Consider the following 22,665-nt stretch of genomic DNA (forward strand, 5'->3'; position numbering starts at 1 on the left):
ACCATCATGATGTAGGAAAATGAGACTAGAAGTTATAGGACAACAAAGTCCTACAGGAATTCTTGGAAGGAAGTCAGGTAAGCTGCTTTTGTGGTTCTAAAAAAGGCTTGCATCCTTAAGGGTTCCTGGTTGCCCTCCCCCAAGAAGGAGTGTTCAAAGAGTTTAATTAACATCATGTTTCAGAACTTGGCCCTTTAAGTCACACTGTCTTGGGTTTGCATCTCAGCACTTCAGCTCCCAACTTGGCTTATGACCTATCTGCACCTCAGTTTCCTCCTAATAGTACCTACTTCATAAGAATGTTGTAAGGATCAAATGAGATAATGCACTTACAGCATTTATCATAACGCCTGGCACAACGTGACCACCCAGTAAATGAAACTGTTCTTCATCTTCTTCTAGAAACAGGCTGAACCATGGAATTGGTGCCCCAGAATGGGAAGAACTGTTAGTGTTTCCTGATGATCCTCCGTCTCTCTAAATTGAAACATACGGACCATCTCATCTGTCTGGTAAAGGATGATCTCTTCTGGGGTTTCTGTCTTGTTTGGTATAGAAATGAGATCCCACCTTGACAGTGATATTGAGACAAGAAACTAAGAATATCTTGTTTGTGGGCTTCTAGGAAATGGGAGAGGTAAGAATATGTGAGTCCTCAGGCCTGTGGGCAATGGTTGCTCACTCTAGGCTGTGGAGGTAAATGCCTGGCTGTTTAATAAATGACCTCCCTAGCTTCCTGAATGCTGCCTCTTCTCCCCTAACCCTCCCACCCCTGATGCTAAAGGGACTCACATGCACATGCTTTCTTGGCCCTCCCCAGTGCTCTTGGGAATTTAAGGAACCCAAGATCAGCACTCACTGACCTGGTGACAAGCCTGAAAGCACTGCTGGCTCTACCCAGACCTCCTGCTTCAGGCCTAGTAATAGGGTTTCTGTCCTGTTCCTAAAACCAAACCTCCTTAATGCCCTGGCTTTAGTCACATGGTCTCTCATCCCTTGTACCTGAACTCCCTCTTGTCTGCACTTATTGTCTCAGACTGTTTGATTTCTATTTCTTGAATCCTTATTTTGCCTGGTCCCAAACTCCCAATGGCTGTGTTCTCCCATCTAATTTTTATCCCCTGAAGCTCAGCTTCCTCTCCCATGCTCGCTGGAGTTCCTGGGTAAGGGTAATTTCCCAGGAGAAAGGACGAGGGGACCAGGGTCAACTGTGTCTGAAATCAAGTGAGGGCCCTCTGCTGCTAGTGGAACGAGTCCCCATTTCTACTTGGGGTTTTCCAGGGTCTCCGGGAAGGGGGAAGAGATGCACCCCCCACCACCACCACAGTCTGAGACTGTCTAGGCTAAGGTGTTGTGAGGGATTGCTTTTCTCCAAAAGGAATCTCAAATAGAAACAGAGTATTGCCTCACAAAAGGAACTGTCCAGTATTCCCCATCTTGGGAGATACTGTCCCCATGTTCTGGTTTAGCAGTTAGGTGATTATGCATGTTGCCAGATCTGGAGGTGGTTGCTCAGTGTGCTTTTGGATCTGGAGGTAGTTAACTGTGCTGTTGTCTACGGATGGTGCCGATATCAGCTCCCACATCCCAAGTTCCACTCCACTAAAGGCCTGGCACGTGAGACTGAGACCTTGCCCTGCTCCTGATCTATCCCTGACCAGGGCAGGGACTACATTAGGATTCCTATTCTCCTCCATTGACTCATAGTAATCATAACAGCAACTAAGATTTATTGAGTGGTGTCTTGCATTATTCTAAGCTCTTCGCTAATCTCCCCACACTGTGATATATGTGTAGTAGTTACCCTTATTTGAATATTAGAACACTGAGGCATAGAGAAGTTAAAAACTTGACCCAAGGGTATTTCATTCAGTAAATAGTAGATGGGATCTGCATTCATAACCACTGCTAGTCTTAAGGATCTGACATCTGAATAAAATAAATGAAAGAATGAAAAGAGAGGAAGGAAAGGAAAGGTAAGAAGGACAAAATAACAAATGAAAGAAGGACCTGGCTAGTTAGCAAGGCAAAATGCAAAACAGAATACAGAGATACTGCTCAGGAGAATTTTATGTTAAATCTTGAAGAACAAAGGTTGGTTTTGCTAATCTGCTTTTATGGGTGAGCTGGAGATGGAATGGCTACTGCTGCCAAGAAGAAGTTCAGAGCCAAGTTTGAAACTTGATCACAGCAACTGTGGTAAACTAGTATTGATGGAATATTTGTTATCTTTGATCCTGATTTTCTACTTAGGTTTTCCTGGCTCATTGTATGTATCTTTTGTTGCAAGCTACCACAAATATTTTCTGAAATAAGGATAAGGATAAATAAATGAGCTAAAGTGTACTCAAAATTCTAAAGAATAAATTACTCCTATATTTTTAGGTGACGAAATACTTTAGAGTTTCTCTTCAGTAGACAATGAAACTCTTAATTCCGTACACCAATCTCTCTAAGCTTGAGTTGTCAGACAGTTGACTTTTCCTTCTCTTTGTTTATCTTAAAGTACTTCAACATGCAGAGATACACATAGAATAGTATCTCAAATAAATACCCTGTATCCATCACCAAGCATAACAGATATTAATATTTTTCCATATTTGCTTCAGGTTTTAAAAATAAAACATCACAAGTAGAAATGGAGCTTCTGTGTACCTCTTTCCGTAGAGGTAACCAGTATCCTAAATTTGATACTTAGCATTCATTCATGTTTTCATACCATTCCTATTTATGCACACATGCGTAGGGAGTTCATTGAACTGACTTTTTATATTTTCAAATTTTATATAAATAATATCATGCAATATGTATTTTTCTGCATATTTTTTTCCACTCAGTGTTCCGTTTCTGAGTAGCTCTACCCAGAATCATAACTGATGGGAATAACTCTGCTTTCTTTTTTACTGCTGTTTGATCATTGACTGTATGGTCAAGGCATGATTTATGTATTTATTTTCCTGCTGGTGGGCATTGGGTGGTTTCTAGTTTATAACTATTACACACAATGCTGCTTTGAATATACTTGTTCATATGAGTTCGAGAGGAGTACACAATTAGTGGTAGAGTTTCAAGGTTATATGTGCACACTCAACTCTGTTAAATACTGTCAGATTGCTTTCTGAAGTCATTTAGTATCAGTTTACACTCCCCTTTGCAGAGAATACAAGTTTAGTTGTTCCACATACTCAATGACAATTAGATTTTCACTTTTGCAGTCTGATGTGTTAATGTGAGATATATGTGTGTCCTTGAGGGTGGCTTTTGTGCAGAGAAGATACTGTCCAAGAACTTTTTTAAAGGATGAAATTTACATACAGTGAAATGTACTTCAGTGTAAAATTTGCTTAATTTTGAAAATATCACCATCTAAATTAAGATATAAAACATTTCAGTCACTTGAGAAAAGTTCTTCTGGTCAATCCTTGCCCTACCCTATGAGCAACTATTTTTCTAATTTCTTTCACTGTTGATTGATTAATTTTTCCTGTTGCAGAACTTCCTGTATTGTTTTTATTTATTTATTTATTTTTTGGCTGCCCTGTGGCATAAGGAAAAAAGGCCAGGGATCAGATTCGAGAGGCAGTTTCGACCTGCAGTGCTGCTGTGCATCACCAGATCCTTTAACCAATTATGCCAGGCAGGGGATCAAACCTGCATCCTGGTGCTGCTGCGTCCTGGCGCTGCAGAGACACTGATCATATTGTGCCACAGCAGGAACTCCTAGAACTTCCTGTAAATAGAAAAATACAGAATGTACTTGTGTCAGGCTTCTTTTACCCAATGTATGTTTTTGAGAATCACTTATACTACTTCATGTATCAGTAATTGATATTTTTTTATTACATAGTATGAAAATACCACAATTTATTTATCCATTCTATTAAGTTGTTTCTAACTTTGAGGCTATTATGAATAAGGACATTTATACAAGTCTTTTTACAGTGGGACTGCTGGGTCATAGAAGAGTTTTAACATTTTTTTCCAAGCGTTTTTATAAGTTAACACTTCCTCTAGCATGTATAGAGAGGATTCCAAGTTTCCCTGTATGGATTTAGAAATTATACCCTGTTTCTATTTTTTGAGTGATTTCCTTAGAACATATATATGTATAATATATGTATATATATATGATAGTTTTATAATAAACAGTGAATTGAGAGTTAGAGGTAAAAGCATCACCAGTTCAATAAAACCCAGATTTTATATAGTCTTAATAATGTATATTTGTACCTCATGTTCACACTTTTAGTTGTCATCTGTTCATATCAAATCGTCATTTTACACAGTTCCATTTGCCCAGTGTATTGATTTTTTCATTCTTTATTTACATTGGAATCAACTCATTGTTTAGGTTTATATTATTTCCATTAATTTAATATGTTCATCGTTATTCTTGGCCTTCAATAAACCATTTTTGTAAATTGTGGCTAAATACATTATAATAGAAATGAGAAATTTGCAAATTATGGAAACATTCATTCAACAAATGTTTATTCAGTATATTGAGTATACGCCAGGCGTTGTGCTGTGGCTAAGGATATAAAAGTGAGCAATAATAGATGCAGCCTCATAGAATTCATAGTCAAGTGGACAATAGAATGTAAACGGTGAATGTGAAAGCCACATTAACCCAGAGGAAGTCTATTGACTGATTTTCAACAACAGCAAAAAACTGTTTAGAACATAGATAATCTTTAAGCATAAAAATACAAGAATATGTCCACACTTCCATGAAAATTTTATGTTCCAAATTTGTGGAATATATGTAAAAACAATTTTTAAAGTATTTTCAACCTCTCTGAAACCACCAAGCTATCTGTAACCCGTTCATGTAGACTGCTGGGGATCACCAGTGATCTAGAGAAAATGATTTGAGAAATTACATTTAGGTGTGTTTTTTTAAACACACCCTCCCCCCTTCAGCAATGTAGCAGAATCTTGGTAGGTGGGATTGACCTCACTTCCTTGCTCCAGGGCTGAGCTTTGATTGACAAAAGCTAGTTAACATAGTTTCAGGTCTCTTGCTGCAGTCATTGTGCAGTGAATCAAACTTAAGCTAATCAACATAAGGGATTTCTCTAGGATCAGTAATTGTCTTAGTAGGGCCAATCAGAGAATAGTACAGTTTTGTTCTGTTTTGTTTTATGCTTTGAATCATTGGGAATAAAGCCGTACCAAGAAGGGGATTGCTGATAAACTTTTATTTGTCATCTGTTCATATCAAATCATCATTTTACACAGTTCCATTTGCCCAGCATATTCATTTTCTCATTCTTTATTTACATTGGAATCAGCTCACTGTTTAAGTTTCTATTATTTCCATTAATTAGAAGAGGACTGGAAGAGTCCTGCTTAAACTATGCTTAAAGCCCTCCCTATTGCTGAACTTTTTCTCTCCTGAATGGTATCTCATGTCAGGAAGGAAGAGGCATAGGCTGGGGTCTGGAATAATCTGAAGGATTATTCACTCACATGTCTGGTGGTTATGCTAGCTATTGACTGGGACCTCTATTAGTGCTGTCACCCAAAATACCTACACATGGCTTCTTCAAGTGGCTGAATGGGATTCCTCATAGCATAGTGGCTGGGTTCAAAGGGCAAGCATCCCAAGCTCTGTCATCTTTTATGACATAGCCTCAGAAGTCACATAGCATCACTTTCAGCTCAGAGATCACATCAATCTAGCTCTAGTCTGGTGGATTAGCAAAGTCACATTGTCAGAAAAACATGTGAATGAGAAATAATATTGAATTGATTTTGAAAACTACCATTTGCCACAAATATGATGCTCTTTCTTATTTCTAAGGCCTTGGCTATTTTTACATTGTTTCTTTCTACCTTTTTCATGCTCAACCTCATCTGGGTGAGAGGAGTCCCTATCAATGTATACACAGCACCCTGTACTTCTTTTAAAGAGTTTACTTTTAATTTACCTGCTTATCTCCTCCACCAGTCTGTCAGGTCCCTGGCCATGTCTGTCTTCATGTCTTCATTGCTGTAATCCAGGATAGTTAGCAAAATTTACGGATGAGTAATAGAGTTCTATCTTGGACTTTGTATAGCAAACCAATTTCATTTAAATTGGATTCTCATTTTTGAGACAGCCCTCAACTTCTGACTTTTCATATCCTTACATCCTGCAGTTTTGAGCACTTTGCACTTCCAGATGCAAAGTTCAAACTTTTATAAGTTGGGAAGCAAAAATGTTCGGAGCTACCTCATGGTGGTCATACCTGGCAGCCAACCGTTCAGTCTTATAAACATCATCATGTGTGCACAGCAGAGCAAGTGGAAAAAGGAAAATATATAATTCTGATACTAGTGATAAGAAGTGAAACTTCACAAGTACTACAATAGAGTTATCAAAAATGATGAAAGTGGAGTTCCCATTGTGGCTGAGTGGGTTAAGAATCCAACTAGTATCCATGAGGATGTGGGTTCAGTCCCTGGCCTCGCTCAGTGGGTCTGCAATCCGTTGGGTCTACAATCTGCCGCAAGCTGTGGTGTAGCTCACAGACGTAGCTTGGCACCTGTGTTGCTGTAGCTGTGTGTAAGTTGGCAGCTGCAGCTCTGATTTGACCCCTAGCCTGGGAGCTTCCATATACCGTAGATGGGGCCCTAAAATGAAAAAAAAAAAAAAAAAATGATGAACGTACCATAAAGAACAAGAAAAGAACAAAATGTGAAGAACATATACAAAATGCTGAAAATACATCATCAAAGATGAAATCTAAAGGATGGGATGTTACTATGGATTTTATAACTTATTTTAGCTCTCTCAGAATGGAAACCACTCAATAATAGATAAATCCTTCTGTTGAACTTTTGATTTCTAGCAGATGTATAGGGATATACTGTGTGCTAAGAGTGGACTGCCTATCCTAAAAGAGAAATAAAGTTCATAATTAGTTTACATCAACTCTGCAAGTCAAGTTTAACAGTGTATCCAGGCTGTAAACTGAGGTTGAAGATGATGATAGTGTGATATGCAGTCCAGGAAGAAGACTTGAAGACTTAGATATTCCTCTGCCTGACGGAAGCAGAGGATCAGACAGGGTTCAGGACTGGCAAGGCATCTTCTAAACTGTAAGTAAAGACATACTGGGAGTTCCCGTCGTGGCGCAGTGGTTAACGAATCCGACTAGGAACCATGAGGTTGCGGGTTCGGTCCCTGCCCTTGCTCAGTGGGTTAACGATCCGGCGTTGCCGTGAGCTGTGGTGTAGGTTGCAGACGCGGCTCGGATCCCGCGTTGCTGTGGCTCTGGCGTAGGCCGGTGGCTTCAGCTCCAATTCAACCCCTAGCCTGGGAACCTCCATATGCCGCGGGAGCGGCCCAAGAAATAGCAGCAGCAACAACAACAAAAGACAAAAAGACAAAAAAAAAAAAAAAAAAAAAAGACATATTGTCATTACTCTGAGAAACATTTCTCAAAGGATGGCATAGGCATGCTCACATTAGACTCATGTCTGGGAGTCTTATGATTCAGATGCCTGTCCCCATTCCCTTTTCACAGACCAAATCCCTGCAGGTGGGTCCCTGCCTTTTTCACAGACTCCCAGATAACTTTCGTGCATATCAGATTTGGGGACTAATGCTTAGTAGACGCTGACATTGAAGCCATGAGCTCCTTGGCCTATCCCTGTAGGCTGGAAAGGAATACACTTGAGCCTCACCATCGTGAGAAAGTCAACCTGAGCAAACCCCAGGTGATATAACCCTTATTAACAGGAAGAAATGGTTGGCAACAAGAGAACCAACTTCTCTCTACTTTTTTTTTCTCATTCTGTCCAGTTTTCTTTCCTTTACTGTCCTTACATCCCTCCCTACTTCTATCTTGCTGTAAACTCTGAAAATTAATCATTTTTTCCATATACATTTTCTATATTTTTCCCCTTATTTTTTTTTTGTCTCAAATATTGCTGTAATCCTCTTGCTGTCTTTCCTGCTCCACTCTCTCAGTGCTCTCTCTTTCCCACACTTCTCATCACAAAACACATCTCCCTCCCTCTCTTGCCATTCATCTCTTCCTGTCTTTGTTTTTGTTTCTTGGTTTCTGAGTGTCTCCAGCCACAGTCTTTGTATGTCACTCTCTCAAGATCTCTGTGGCTTTTTTTAAAAAAATCACTGTTGATCTCAATCTCTATGAAGTTGTTCTCAGGGGTATTATGTGCCAGAGGAAGTGAGATATTCTGACAAGAAACGTCCAAGGTCCTATGGTGTGAAGAATAGAAACACATTACATCCAGCTTGTCTCCTACTAGATCGTGAATTCCTCAAAGCAGGGACAGTGCTGGGACATATCAGGAGCACATATATTTATATAATTGTTGCTGTTGCTGGGGTCTGGGTATCAGGTGATACCATTTACTGTGAGAAAAGTAGGGTACACCAATATAACAATAATGTTAAATTTGAAAAATTATTGGAAACCATAGTTTATTTTTCTAAATAATATTTTTTCAATGCAAATGGCTCAATAGCAGTAGTGGAACTTTTGCCCACCTTTCATATACATCTCCCATGCCCACAATTCTAACACCCATTATCAAGTATAAAAAAAAAAATAGGACTGACCAGAGGATAAATGGCTAGAAAAGAGAAAAAAAAAAAAAAAAAAAAAAAAAAAAGATCAGAATAAGCTTGGAATCTTTTGCTGCCACTAGAAAGTAAGAATCTTTTTTTTTTTTTCAATGTTAGGGACAATATGAGAAAGCCAAAGGACCCAATTTAAGGTTTTCCGTTGACCAAGTTGTAAAAATTTGAGCACAAAATATTATTTTATTATAGTTATTACTGTTATTATTGTTGCTCAATTTGGAGCAATTTGAGTCTAAGAAAGACCATGGACTTGGAGTTCCCTGGTGGCCTTGTGGGTTAAGGATCCAAAGTTGTCACTGCAATCAATGGGACATCTTATCATGTATCTTGAATACTTCATGGCTTAAACTTATTTTATTTTATTTTATTTTTATTTGTCTTTTTGCCTTTTCTAGGGCCGCTCCCGCGGCATGTGGAGGTTCCCAGGCTAGGGGTCAAATCGGAGCTGTAGCCACCGCCCTATGCCAGAGCCACAGCAACGCCGGATCCAAGCCGCATCTGCAACCCACACCACAGCTCACGGCAACGCCGGATCCTTAACCCACTGAGCAAGGCCAGGGATCGAACCCGCAATCTCATGGTTCCTAGTCGGATTCGTTAACCACTGCACCACGATGGGAACTCCGCACATATTGTTTTGTATTAAAACTGCATATATATACACACATATATATATATGCACATATTTGTTTCTAAGGAAAAAATAAAATTCTGGAACTGAGTAAACCAATAATCTAGGGGAAAAAAAACAGAATTCTATCAAGAGGAAGAAAGACTGGTTTATTTGGTACTGGGATTAACATGTAATCTAGGTGGAAAGAATGTTCGACATTTAGGATCAGCAATCACACAAAATTACCAAGTAGAAGAAAGGGTCAACAGGGTCTTCCAAAAAGATGAGTTAGTGAAATGTCCCAAAGAGGAAGAATATACAACCCAGACCCAATGCCTCATCTTACAGGAAATTAAACCACTAGATGGCTCTACTCATTTTAATAAAACACCAATAAGGAATACATAATTCTTTAAAAATTTAACAGACCAAGTCAATATATCATACTGATAGGATTGGGTTTTTGTAACTCTGGCAAAGTGAGACTTGAAAAGTACATCATTTCCTGAAAGACACCAGGTTGTAAAAAAATAAAAATAAAACCCAAGTGAAGGTGTGACCTTAAAAATTATTTTGCAATAAGGCCGGAAGTTAATGCAGCCAGATGATGAGTCCTGCACCCTGACCAAAAATGGATCAGCCAGTAATCCACATCCTACAGCCCTGGCTGGGCTGAGTATGTATACCTTGTCTTTTGAGTCTAGTAATGTTACCCTACCCCTGGGAAGAAATAAAAATATATTACTGAAACCATAGGAAGATATTAAAATAAGTATACTAATATCCCCTAGGAAGGTATAAAACAAGCACATAAATTATCAAAGAAATGAATAAGTCTATTGTTCTGAGGCTTTAGAATACATTCATGTGTATAAGTATAAAAATAAGGTTTGTAGTCACTGAATTTGTGAAAGTTGTATGATATTTGAAGTGTTCAAAAATATCAGCTGTAATCAATTCACAATTGCATTTAAAATAATATAGGAGAACTTAAATTATAGTCATCTTAAAATTTCAAGATAATTTGTTATTAAAATATCAGTTTATTAGGTATATGAGTTCAATAATTTGAGCATTAAACAAAATACAAGTTTCTAGCTCCTGATAGGAAAATTAAGAAACCAGGACTGTGAGGTCCCTCCCTCCAAATCATCCTGGAGGAAATTAGAGACAGTGATTGGAAACTTTTCTTGCACACTACAATTGCCCAGGAAGCTTTAAAAACTGTTGATAATCAGGAGCCCTCCTTGGGCCATTTGTATCACAATCTTCAGGGGCAGATTCTGGACACCAGAATTTTTAAAATAACTCCTCAGTTCCAACTAGTATGCAGTTAGGGTTGAGAAATTGATAGAGGAGTAAAGAAGGAAGAGTCTGTGGAACTAATATCAAAACTTTGAAAAGATCACGAGGAGACCAAATACAGCTATGAGTTGGTGGAGATGTTCATGGCAGCCTGGGATGGGGACATAGTGGAGCAGTAGGTGTAGCTATGGAGGGTAAATTTTGCTCTTACTTTTTCCTACATTACTTTGGCAGGACTTTTTCTGGCCCCATCACTTCTGTGGAATGGAAATTAGCAAGAGCAGCCAAGACACCAGGTATGCATGTGGGGGCATGGAATTGTTGGGGAGGTGTGGAGACATTGGGGTAGCTGAAGCCAATGTCAAGGCCCTCCCAAGGTGAGAATCTGGCAAGAACACATGCATGATGATCAGCTGCCCTAAGGCATTTGCTTCCTCATTCCCATACCCTCAATGACAGTGGATTGCAACCTAAGAAGTTTATCTCCTCTTGGCGATAATCTGCTTCTTTCCAAGAATTTAAGGGAGACTCTTTGGATGGAGGTAGTGCCTGCTGAAGAAACTGGGAAAGGAGTTGATCTGCAGGTTCTGTGATGTGTGATGCTATCATTCCTAGAGAACTCCCCCAGCCTCCACAGATAGTCCTAAGGACCAATATCACACAGACTATGCTCTGACTGCAATGCAATTGGGCTAGAAATAAATTACAAAAGAATGATTGTCTAGAGACAGTTCTCCATGGTCTCTCATGTTTATGTTTGTCTTCTGAACAGAAGCATTGTCGGCTTTGGACTGCTTTTTCAAGGATGTTTATATAGCAAACAGCTGAGGAAAATAAATATAGTATCTCCCTCTATGACAGGGGGCAGGTTTGTTTGCTGTCAAGTAAAATGAAGATAATATCTCCCTGTGGGACAAAGATTGGATAGGTTGGCTTATCCTAATCTTAGGGGGTTGACTGAAGCCCATTCCAGGTGCAGCATCCTCCTGGACCCAGTTTGCGTCACTCTTGCAGGACTTATGAAGCAAGGGGAACCAGTGAAAAAATAAAGTCATTAAGTCCAGGAGTCTCATGTCTTCTACCTGTGTTTTTGAAATTGTGACTGGCTACCTTGTTGTTTACAAGTAGGAAAATTCAAGACTTCACAGTTCTTGATAATAACGTTTAAAAATCCTTTAAGTCTGATATGAAATTGCATATAACTAAATACTCTTTAAATTAAAAAGGAATTTGTGAAGATAATATAGAAAGCAGAATAAACTGAAAGTATTTTAAGCCAAAATGCATGAACATAGCTAAAATAGTATTTGGAGGGAAATTTATAGATTTAAATAAATATTTTGGGAATCAAGAAAGATTGAAAACTAATGAGTTAAGTATTTAGTTCAAGAAGAAGGAAACTTTGCTCTAATTTCATTAGAGCAAAAGTAAAGAAATCAAAAAGAAAGAAATATTAAAGGCAGAAATCAAAGTAAAGAATAAAACAATAATAATACAAGATATAATAATAGCAACAGCAACAATAATGAAGGTCAGTAAAATTAAAGGCAAATCTTTAATACTTTTTGAAAAAATAAACAAGGTGGTCTGGGAGGACTGGTCAAAAATAGAGATCATTTAAAACAAAATGCAGAATGATAAAAAGGGGAAAATGCAGATGTAGAAGAACTTTAAAAATAATAAGAATATTGTGAAAACTATAGTCTAATATATTTGAAACTGTAGGTATAGTAGATTTTACTCTACAATAATAATAATGTTTAAATTACTCAACAGCAGGTAGAGGTTGGTGGTGGCTAATCAGGATGAGCATGTGCCAGTCAGAAAGGGTGCTGCCTAGATGCCAGAGTGGTGTGTCCTGCCTGAACAACAGCTCTGCATTTCTGAGATGAAAATTAAATTTGCGTTTGTCCTGAGGAGAAATATGAATATCAAACAGGCCAGTAAGCACTTAAGAAGCAAAGTGGGTATTAAAGCTTTTACTTTCCAAAAAGCTACAGCCCAGAAAGTGTTTTATTTATTCATTTTTTTTTTTTTTTGTCTTTTTACCATTTCTTGGGCCATTCCCACGGCATATGGAGGTTCCCAGGCTAGGGGTCGAATCGGACTGTAGCCACTGGCCTACACCAGAGCCACAGCAACATGGGATTCGAGCCACGTCTCGACTTACACCACAGCTCACGGCAACGCCGGATCCTTAACCCACTGAGCAAGGCCAGGGATCAAACCTGCAACCTCATGGTTCCTAGTCAGATTCGTTAACCACTGAGCCATGACGGAACTCCCCAGAAAGTGTTTTAGATGAAAGCTTTACAAACTTTTAAGGAACGGGTAATTCTCTACTTTATATTTTTTCAATGGTATCAAAATCCATAGGTTTTGGGAGGGAAAAATGTTAGATATTAAAATAGTGTGTGGGCCTCCAAGGGGGTCACAGTACATAAACAGATATAAGTGTCTCTGTGGTATTAAAACTTCATGGTGGGGGATGAGGAAAAAACATCTAAAAAGGCTCCAGAGAGAGGGGGAGATGCTAATGAAAAAAAATATATATTAAGGAATACTCCCTAATTTTAGTCAAGAAAATAGAAAAAGAGCAAAAATTTCCCAGATCATTATAACATTTTAAAAGTCTAGTATAACTGAATCCACAACTGCATAAGAAGAACACATATACACGCACACATTTACATACACATATGCATTTTTATTCTTAAGTGAATTGTGCCTCTGTAGATACATAGAGTCATGTTCAGTTATGAAAATGAGTTCAAAAATCCTCCATAAATATTCATTAAATGAATCCAACAACAGTATTAAAAATATATCTCAAAACCAGGTTTACCCTCCTGCCTTAAACAATGAGAAAAACGAGATAGACTATGTGGAACAACTGTTTTAAGATATAAAATGGCAGGAAGGTCAAGACCGTGATTCTGGAGCAAAGGGAAAGCAATGAGATGAGTCCTGCCATCACTGTAGCTTTCTGCCTGGAGGTACATTCTGAATAGCAGAGTGTATAGGGAGTTCTCCAGCAGAACACAGTGTTCTCTCTGAGTTGAGGAGCCCAGATTGGAGTTCTGGGAGTCTGAGGTAGCTAGAAGCTCTGTAGGCAGAGTTCCAGGGAAGAGAGAACTGAATAAAAACATCTCAGTCTTTGGTTAACAATAGAATGTGTAGACACAGAGTGAAACTCTTTTATATACATTCAGGTACATATATACATTTATATACATATGTGTAAATAGACTTATACTAAAAAATACACTAAAATAACCCTGATCAAATTAAAGCTGAAGTGGCTATGCTAATAAGATAGACTGAATTAGAGCTGTTTACTGTATTACCCTAAAGCAACTACTACATAAAAAACAAAAGAGTTATAACTAGTAAGTCCCCGAAGGACAAAAAATAGGTTCATAAAAATATTCAATTAATCCAAAAAGAGTCAATAAAATAGGAAAAGAGTTCATAAATGAAGATGGAACAAATAGAAATCAAACAGTAAGGTAGAAGCATATGATTTATCACATAAAGTACAAATGGTATAAACACCAGATTAAAAGCAGAGATTGTCAGATTGGGCAATAAAGTAATATCTAACTATATGCTGCCTCTAAGCAATTCACTTTAAATATAAAGACACAAGCAGTTAAAAAGAAAAAAATGGAAAAAATACACTAAAATAACCCTGATCAAATTAAAGCTGAAGTGGCTATGCTAATATCAGACAAAGTAGAATTCATTGCAAATAATCTTTCTTAGTAAGGATAAAGAAGGTAATTTCATCATGATAAAAGGGTCATTTCACTAAAGGACATAGCAATTAATGTTTTTGCACCAAGTAACAGAGGATCAAAATACATCAAGTGAAAAACCAATGGACCTGAAAGGATAAATTGGCAACTTTACAGTTACATTCAGAGATTTCAGTGTCCTCTTTTAATAATTAATAGAACAAGTAGAACAAGTAGAAAATCTGTTTGGGCATAGAAGGCTTGAAAAATACAATATACCATAACCCCAAACTTTATGTATTTATATTTATAGAACATTTCACCCAACAACTCCATAATGCACATTCTTTTCAAATGCCCATGGAATATTGAATAAGACAATATTCTGGGATGTAAAACCTCTATAAACTGAAAACAATTCAACTCATGCAAAATATGTTCTCTGACTACAATGGAATTAAACTAGAAGACAAGAGAAAAATACCAGAAAAACCTCCAAAAACTTGGAAACTAACATTCATCTAAACAGCCCATGGATCAAAGAAGACATCAAAAGTGAAATTAGAAAGCATTTTATTTTATTTTATTTATTTTATTTTTTTGTCTTTTTGCCATTTCTTGGGCCACTCCCACGGCATATGGAGGTTCCCAGGCTAGGGGTCAAATCAGAGCTGTAGCCACCAGCCTACGCCAGAGCCACAGCAACGAGGGATCCGAGCCGCGTCTGCAACCTACACCACAGCTCACGGCAACGCCGGATCCTTAACCCACTGAGCAAGGGCAGGGACCGAACCCGCAACCTCATGGTTCCTAGTCGAATTTGTTAACCACTGTGCCATGACAGGAACTCCGAAAGCATTTTAAACTGAATGAAAATGAAAACACATCATATCAAATATTGTAGAATACTAGTAAAGTGGTGCTTAGTGAGAATTTGTTGGAAAGTCCTCAAATTAATGGCCTGAGTTTCCACTTTAATAAAGTAGAAAAAAATAGAGCAATTTAAACTCAAAGAGAAAACCAATAAAACCAAACTCTTGTTTTGTTCTATTCTGTTTTAAACCATAAAATTGATGAATCACTAGTCAGACTGATTAAGATAAAAAGAAGATACTAGAAGAAAGTGATGTAATCACAGTTTCAACAGACATTTAATGGATAATAAGGGAATACTGCAAGGGAGTACTATACACATAAATTTGACTATTTACATTAAATGGACCAATTCTCTGAAAGATGAAGACTAGCAAAACTCATTCAAGAAGAAATAGATAACACACATGGCCCTGTATCCATTAAAGGAACTGAATTTTTAAATCCTTCCTACTAAAAAGATTCTAGGCTCAGATGACATCACTAGTGAATTCTATCAAATATTTAAGAAAGAAAAGAACATTAATTTTAAATAAACTCTGCAAAAAATTGAAAACATTTCCCAACTCATTCTTTAACATTACTCTGATCCCCAAACCAGACAGCCATTATAAGAAAGAAAATTACAATTGAAAATCTCTCATAGACCCAAAACTTCTTAGCAATATTTTAGCAAATCACATCCACTGATATATGAAAAGATAATACATCATGACCAAGAGGCTTTTATTCCAGGAATATAAGGCTGGTTTAACATTTGTTAATCAATGTAATTCACTACATTATGGACTACAGAGGAAAAAAACCATATGATTATCTGAGTAGGTGCAGAAAAAGTACTTGGTGTTGTTACTCACAGCCTCCCCTGTGGCCCATGCACAGGGACTGGGGAACATCAGGAAGAGGCTGTGTAGTAGCCCCTCCACACAGACATCCGATTGCTCTAAGGGGTTCTCGCCTCTGAGTTGGGTCCAGGGAGTGGACAGAGAGGCTTTCTCTTTGCCTTGCCATGGCAGTTCCCAGATCTGCCTATGTGATGGCTCCCACCTACTGCCTGATCCATCAGACGTGTAGCCCCCATCTTGAGCTACTAATTTCATCCTCTGATTTTAGGGTTATATGTGGCCAGGTGTTCCAACCAATCATCTTTCCCCTAGTCATAGGGACTGACACACCCACCACCACCACCAAGGTACTATCTCACTGCATTCCCTTGATGAGGGTTAAGTAGTCATTTAGTGGCTTTGCTATGGCAGATGAACAGTGTTTACCATTTAACCCACCCTACCCTTTTGTCATCATGGATGGATGACGAAGTATGTTTATATTTTTTCCCTGAAAATTCTTTCTGTTCCTATTCTTGGAGTAGTAAGTTGGAATTTTAAAGTTGTGTTCATTCATTCTTTTATTAAATATTTACTGAGCAGACTATGTGGGTGAGGTCTCCATGAATGCATGTAAATATAGCCTTGGAGGATATTATTTGTTTGTTTTGTTGCCTTTTGACCCTCTTCACCCATTTCTTCTAACCCCGACCCTTTGCCTTTGGCAACCACCAATCTGTTTTGTTTTTGTTTGTTTTTGTGTTCATTTCTATTTAGGTTCCACATATAAGAGAGATCATATGGTATTTATTTTTCTCTGACTGACTTATTTCACTTAGCATAATACCCTTGAGGCTCATCCACATTGTCACAAATGGTAAGATATTGTTTTTTATGATTGAACAGTACTCCATTCTCTCTCTCTCTTTCTGTCTATATTGCTTTCTTTATTCATCCATCAATAAACACTTATATCTTGGCTACTGTAAATAATGTTGCAATGAACACATGGGTGCATGTATATTTTCAAGTTAGTGTTTTCCTTTCCTTTGGATAAATACCCTAAAGTGGAATTTCTAGATCCACTTGTTGTTCAATTTTTAATTTTTAATTTTTTTTAAATTTTTTGAGGAATCTCCATATTGTTTTCTATAGTGACTACACCAATTTATATCCCCACCAACAGTGCACAAGAGTTCCCTTTTCTCTACATTCTCACCAGCTGCTTATTTCTTGTTTTTATAATAGGTGTTCTAACAGGTGGAAGTGATATCTCATTGTTTTGATTTGCATTTCCTTTTGATTAATGATGTTGAGCATTGTTTCATGTACCCATTGGCCATCTGCATGTCTTCTTTGGAAAAAATGTCTATTTAAATACTTTGCCTATTATCCATCCAAATGTTTATTTTTTCTCTACCGAGTTTTTTGAGTTCTCTATATATTTTGGACATTATCCTTTTATCAGATATATGATTTGTAAATATTTTCTCCCACTCAGTAGATTGTTTTTTCATTGTGTCAGTGGTTTCCTTTGCTGTGCAGAAGGTTTTTAGTTTGATATAGCTCCACTTGTTTATTTTTGGTGTCAGATTCAAAAAATCATTGCCAAGATCTATGTCAAGGAGCTTACCAGCTTACATTTTATTTCCTATGTACTCTATCTAGGGCTAGTTCTGTTGTGCTTTTACTCTCAAATCACCCGTATTTTTTTTCATAATAATCTCCATACTTTAATATTTCCAGAGTACCCTCCAACCCAAGTTTATTGTTAACATAGTTTCTTCAATGAGAAGAGGGAGCCTGCTGGCAAGACTGTGGGAAGAGGACTGCTGTTTTACATTATAAACTTTGGAAGCACTATTTGACTTTTTATACTGTATACATGTAATTCTTATACAAAATAATATTAAATCTAAAAGGAAAAAGAAAAAGTCTAACGTGCTTGCTATTCCTCCCCATCCTGGACCTAATGCAGGCATCAGTAACCTATAACAGTGCTTCTTTCCACTGACTCACAGTCTCCCAACCCTTCTCAATCCAGGACTCTAGGCAGGCACTACCAGTCAGAGTTGACATGAAACCAGTCCTCCATTCCTGATCTTTTTCACTGGTTGTGAAAAGATTTTGCTTTTGCTTTTCTAGCTCTGAACTTCATGCCTTTTCCAGGGTGATTCAAGCATCAATCCTCCAGTGTCATACCATATAGTCTATGATGTATACTGCTCCTAAACCAAGCCATGCCTCACTACCAGGGAACCTTCTGTGGCCACTTTATGTGGCCTCCCTGCTCAATGGGGAGGGAGATTTAACGCTATGGTGTATAGGAGCAGATTCATTTCAAAGGTCCAAACAGCCAGAACCCTTAAGTGAAGCCCTCTTTGGGAACAGTAGGTGCTGACTGGACATCTTATTGCTTCAGAGGTCTTCACTCCTTTCTGTCAGTCTGAATCACCCCCAGGATGGGGACTGACCTCTGACCTTTCAATACTTTCCTCTTTAAGAAGAGCAGCAACTTCCTATAAGCCATTCCCACTGTGGTTGGCTTGCACCAGGTAAAGAGATCTTGCATTATATCCACAGAGGGTGTGGTACAGGAAAAGTTACAGCAGTGAGAGCTATTACTCCATGCTCCCTCCCATCAGGAAGAGCACTGACTCTTTTTATATTTCCCCTTGCAAATCTTCAGTCTCAGAAGCAGAGCAATCAATCATGTTGTCAACACAAATAGGCCTCATAAAATTCAAAGTTAAAGTCACCGCTGACAGTTTCCTTGCCCGTAAAACGAGGAGGGTAGACCAGATAATCTCTCAGGGTCTTTCCAGCTCTCACATCTAGTGACTTTATGGCTTCAGTCAACAATATAAAACAAGAATGGAAAGCAAAAGACTTCCTTTAAAACTTAGCAAGGTTCTGGAGGAAAAAGAGGACTGATTTGAAAGGTAAGGAGCCAAAAAGAATTCTGAAATGAAGCAGGACAATGAGAATGTGCTTGTAAAATGTATCACCACCCAAGTACCTTCCAATTGGCTCTGGATAATTTCCAGACTGGGTGGGGACTGACTGATAAGCATCACTCTTCATTAATGTAACCATGATTTGGTGTGTTTGCCAAAGGTTGGAAGAAAATTGAGCCAAGAGCTGGAGGCCAGAAGTTCCCACTCCTGCCCTACCCACCTAGGCTTTGGGCTTTTGCATTTTTTACTACACTTCAAGGCAAGTAACTTTAATTTTGCTTCTTTGTCCTCTGTCACTGTGAAATACCCTATCTCCATGGGAATAGAGAATACCTTTACTTTCATTAAAATTACTAAAATCCTTCTAGAATGTGATGTAGCAAGATTTGCCTTTCAGTTGGTGGAAATTCGGAATGTGGCCTGTACGAGAAGAGTTGCTTGTTCTTAGAATACAGACCCTCCCCAAATCCCAAGATACAAGAGATCTCCCATGGAGGAAGTGGTGGCTGCAGAAATTCAAATGGAAAAGCCATAGGCAAGAAAAGCTTGTCGTAAGTTTGGCACAGAGTTTGGACCATTGCTTTGGGAGTCATCAATACCCAGATGGGAGTGGAAGCCTCCGGGATGGGTGAGGCAGCTCAGAGAGAACAGGTGTGTGCAGTGAGGGGAGATGACTTGGGAGAGGCACTGGTAGGGTGGGTGCCATCTTGGGTCTGTTCCTAGGAAGCATGTTTTTCCAGTCTATTCATGCCTTCACCTACTCCCATTTGAGCTAGTGGAGTGTTGCATTTCTTCATCACTTATTGAATCATCCATTCTTTCACTTACTCACTTGCTTATTCATTCAAAAAAGCTTTTTTTCAGCACCTACCATGTGCCAAATATTGTCTTAGGTACTGAGTTCACATGGAGGGATAGGACACCGTCTCTGCCCACCAGGGCTCAGAGCCTAGGTTGGGGAGGCAGATGCTGCTCAGCATGGTCCACAGCATTGTGGAGGGAGCAGATAATGGTGGTGGAAGCACAGGAGTAGGGTGAAAAGGAAAGGTGGTGAGAGCACAGGAGAGGGGCAGCTAAGCCACCTTTGGGAGGGGGCTCAGGGGGCTTTTCAAAGGAGGGCCTACCTTAAGGGTCCTAAAGAGAATGGTGTTTATTTGGTGGGAGAAGGGGGAGGAAGGTGCATTCTAGGCTCGGGGGCGGCTTTCAGGATGGCTGAGAGATAAGAAAGGGCACCTGGGGCTTGGAAGTCTCCAAGTGGTTCACAGAGCTCAGCTGATGAACTGACCACATGCTTCTGTGTGGGCTAGGACCCTCTTCTTCACCCCAGTGTTTCCTGAGTCCCTTCTGCTTAGAAATTGGCTTGTTTGTGCTGGCCATGTGAATTCATGTGGCTTGATTATATGTGACTCTGGGTGGTGGGGTTCAACGAAATTTCCCTCTTCAGAAGGATTTGTGAACCAGATAATAACTGAAGAAATCATGCAGCAGTGGACAAGGCAAAGGTGAAGCAGTGGACAAGGTAAAGGGGCTGAAGGGAGAGGTCCTCAGGAGACTCTAGCCACTACCATAGGCTTTCGGAATGGCACACACACAGTAGGGAAGGGAAGCAGTGTTTACTTTTCTATCAGGTGCCAGGAGAAATGCTCTAGGCAGGTCACCTCAATTCCTTCTCCCAACCATCTAATGGAAGAGGGTGTTATTACAACCACTTTCCACATGAGGAATTAAGGGCTTGGGGTTTGTCAAAGCCACTTGCCTTGGCATCACTTCGAGAAGTTTTTTGTCATGGTTTTTCTGACTTAAGCAGAGACTGAATTAATTCAGAAGGAAGAAGAAATATGTTGGGGGAAGAAACAGCACAACTGAGTGTCTGGCTAGGTGTGAGCAGCTCAGGAGAGCTGCCGTGAGCTGGGAGATGTGACAAGTAGTGGTGTCAACATTTAGAGTGGGGAACTAGGAGAGATTGTAGATATTTAGCACAGAGCTAAATATCATTCTATCTATTCCATAAGAGATTCTACTAGAGATGCAGCAGCAGAAGCAAACAAAAAGAGACAAAAGGCCTGTGCTGTTACAGAGCTTTCACTCTCTTGGTGGGGCAGATAAACAAGATAAGTATGTTTATTCTAGAGTAGGATAAATGGTGGTAAGCAGTAAGGAGAAAAATGAAGGAAAGAAAGGAACAGAGAAATGTCAGGATGGTTATATTTTTAGAAGTGACTAAGTGGCATTTGAGTAAAGATCTGAAGAAATTGAAGGGCAAACCGTAAGGCTATCTGGGGGGAAAGTGTTCCTGGCAGAGGGACTCCAAGTGCAGTCCCAGTACTGGCTTTGAGGCCTGTTTAATTTCATGGTCACTCCAGGGATCTCTTGGAAACCATTGGGAGGGTGCCCTGTCCTCTGTATGGTATTTTTATGTTCATTTTTATGGGGCATTTACTTTTCCTGCTAAAAATATCCTGTGCCTTTCTGGAGGTAGGGGAGCGGAAAAATTATTTCAGCATCTCACTTACAAATCTGCTCAGAGGACTAGAATCTTTACCTGCTGTGTGTGAGTATGAGCACGGGCTTTCCATGCCCATTTCTGGATGTCCTCACTAATATATTCCAAGCCAGGCCCTTCCTGTTTTAATGAAAGGAAAGCAGTTCAGTCCCACCCACTCATCTTAGAAACTCCCTCTGGATGGCCTGGCCAGTTTCCATTCCAGTGGATGGCACGAAACTCAGTTCATGGAGCACAGAAAGTCTGAACATCTGTTTCTATGGGTCTAAATGATGTCATTTGTCCTGAAACACCCCCAGCCCCACACACAGACAGCCCAGATTCTAAATTTAGAGGGAAAAAAGAAACACAGAAGGGGAATTCCTACTGGGGTAATGTGCTGGAGGTGGAGGGGACCCATGAATGGACTGATTGAGCCAGGTAGACCCAAGAGGGTTAATCTCCCCTCACTGCTTCCCTAGATTCTGTCCTTTGAAAACAGAAAAGAAAAATAAACTGGGAAAAGTCCATACTGTGTGAAATGGGGCTGGTAGGTGGGTTTAGGATTTCCATGGGTCCAAGAGCAATAGAGTTGTTATCATTGCGTAGATTCAAAGTTGATTTCAGAGTGGCTACATTCATATATTACAGGATATTTGAGAAACTGTCTAAAGAAAAATTCACTGCTACCTAGCCTAAGCCAGAGCAACAGCTTGCTTCAGAAAAGCAAAAATAAGTAAGTAACATCCTAACTATAGAAGGAGGTGGGGTAGAGACTGGAACACATACAAAGGAAGAAGTCATGTGAAGGGGTCTTCGATGGCTCAGAGGAAAGTGCTCCTCTCTGAGCTTCAGCAAAGTCCCAGAAACAGTTCTGCAGGGTGAGGGGTGTGACCCTTCTAGGTCTCAGAACTAGGACTTGGGACCACCACGCTGGTCAGTTTTGGTTTGGGGAAGGCTGAGAAAGAAACGGTCTATGAACGATATTTAACCCTCCAGGTCAGGTGGGCTGTTTTAAATTCCAGTTCGGTAAGGGGTCATGGTGCACGTGGTGGTAGAAGGCAAGGATGGGGGAGGGTGGGATATGGCCTGAATTCGGTTTTGCCACCTAGGAGCACTAGGTTTTTGGTGGCAGCAGCACTTGGGGTCCTCCTGGGAGAAGACTATATTCACAGCAATATCTGGAGAAGTGCTTTATTTTAGGACTTTAAGAAGATAGCAGAAGATTTTGTTGACAGTACTTGAACATATACATTTGAATAAGAACTTTACACT

At 39.3% G+C, this 22,665-nt stretch overlaps 1 long non-coding RNA gene across 1 annotated transcript; it reads left to right on the forward strand.

Annotated features, from left to right (window-relative positions):
- The first annotated feature begins 381 nt into the window (after positions 1 to 381).
- On the forward strand, positions 382 to 21,906 carry LOC146406889 (uncharacterized). Its single transcript, XR_014817921.1, has 4 exons — positions 382 to 512; positions 10,752 to 10,813; positions 16,729 to 16,828; positions 19,069 to 21,906. It is a non-coding gene; the product is annotated as an uncharacterized LOC146406889 (long non-coding RNA).
- The last annotated feature ends 759 nt before the right edge of the window (positions 21,907 to 22,665 follow it).

The sequence above is a fragment of the Sus scrofa genome, chromosome 1 (assembly GCF_054392235.1).
Source record: "Sus scrofa isolate SSC_HxYL_T2T_F1_AM1 chromosome 1, Sscrofa_HxYL_maternal_Yorkshire_Landrace_v2.0, whole genome shotgun sequence".
Classification (NCBI taxonomy): domain Eukaryota; kingdom Metazoa; phylum Chordata; class Mammalia; order Artiodactyla; family Suidae; genus Sus; species Sus scrofa.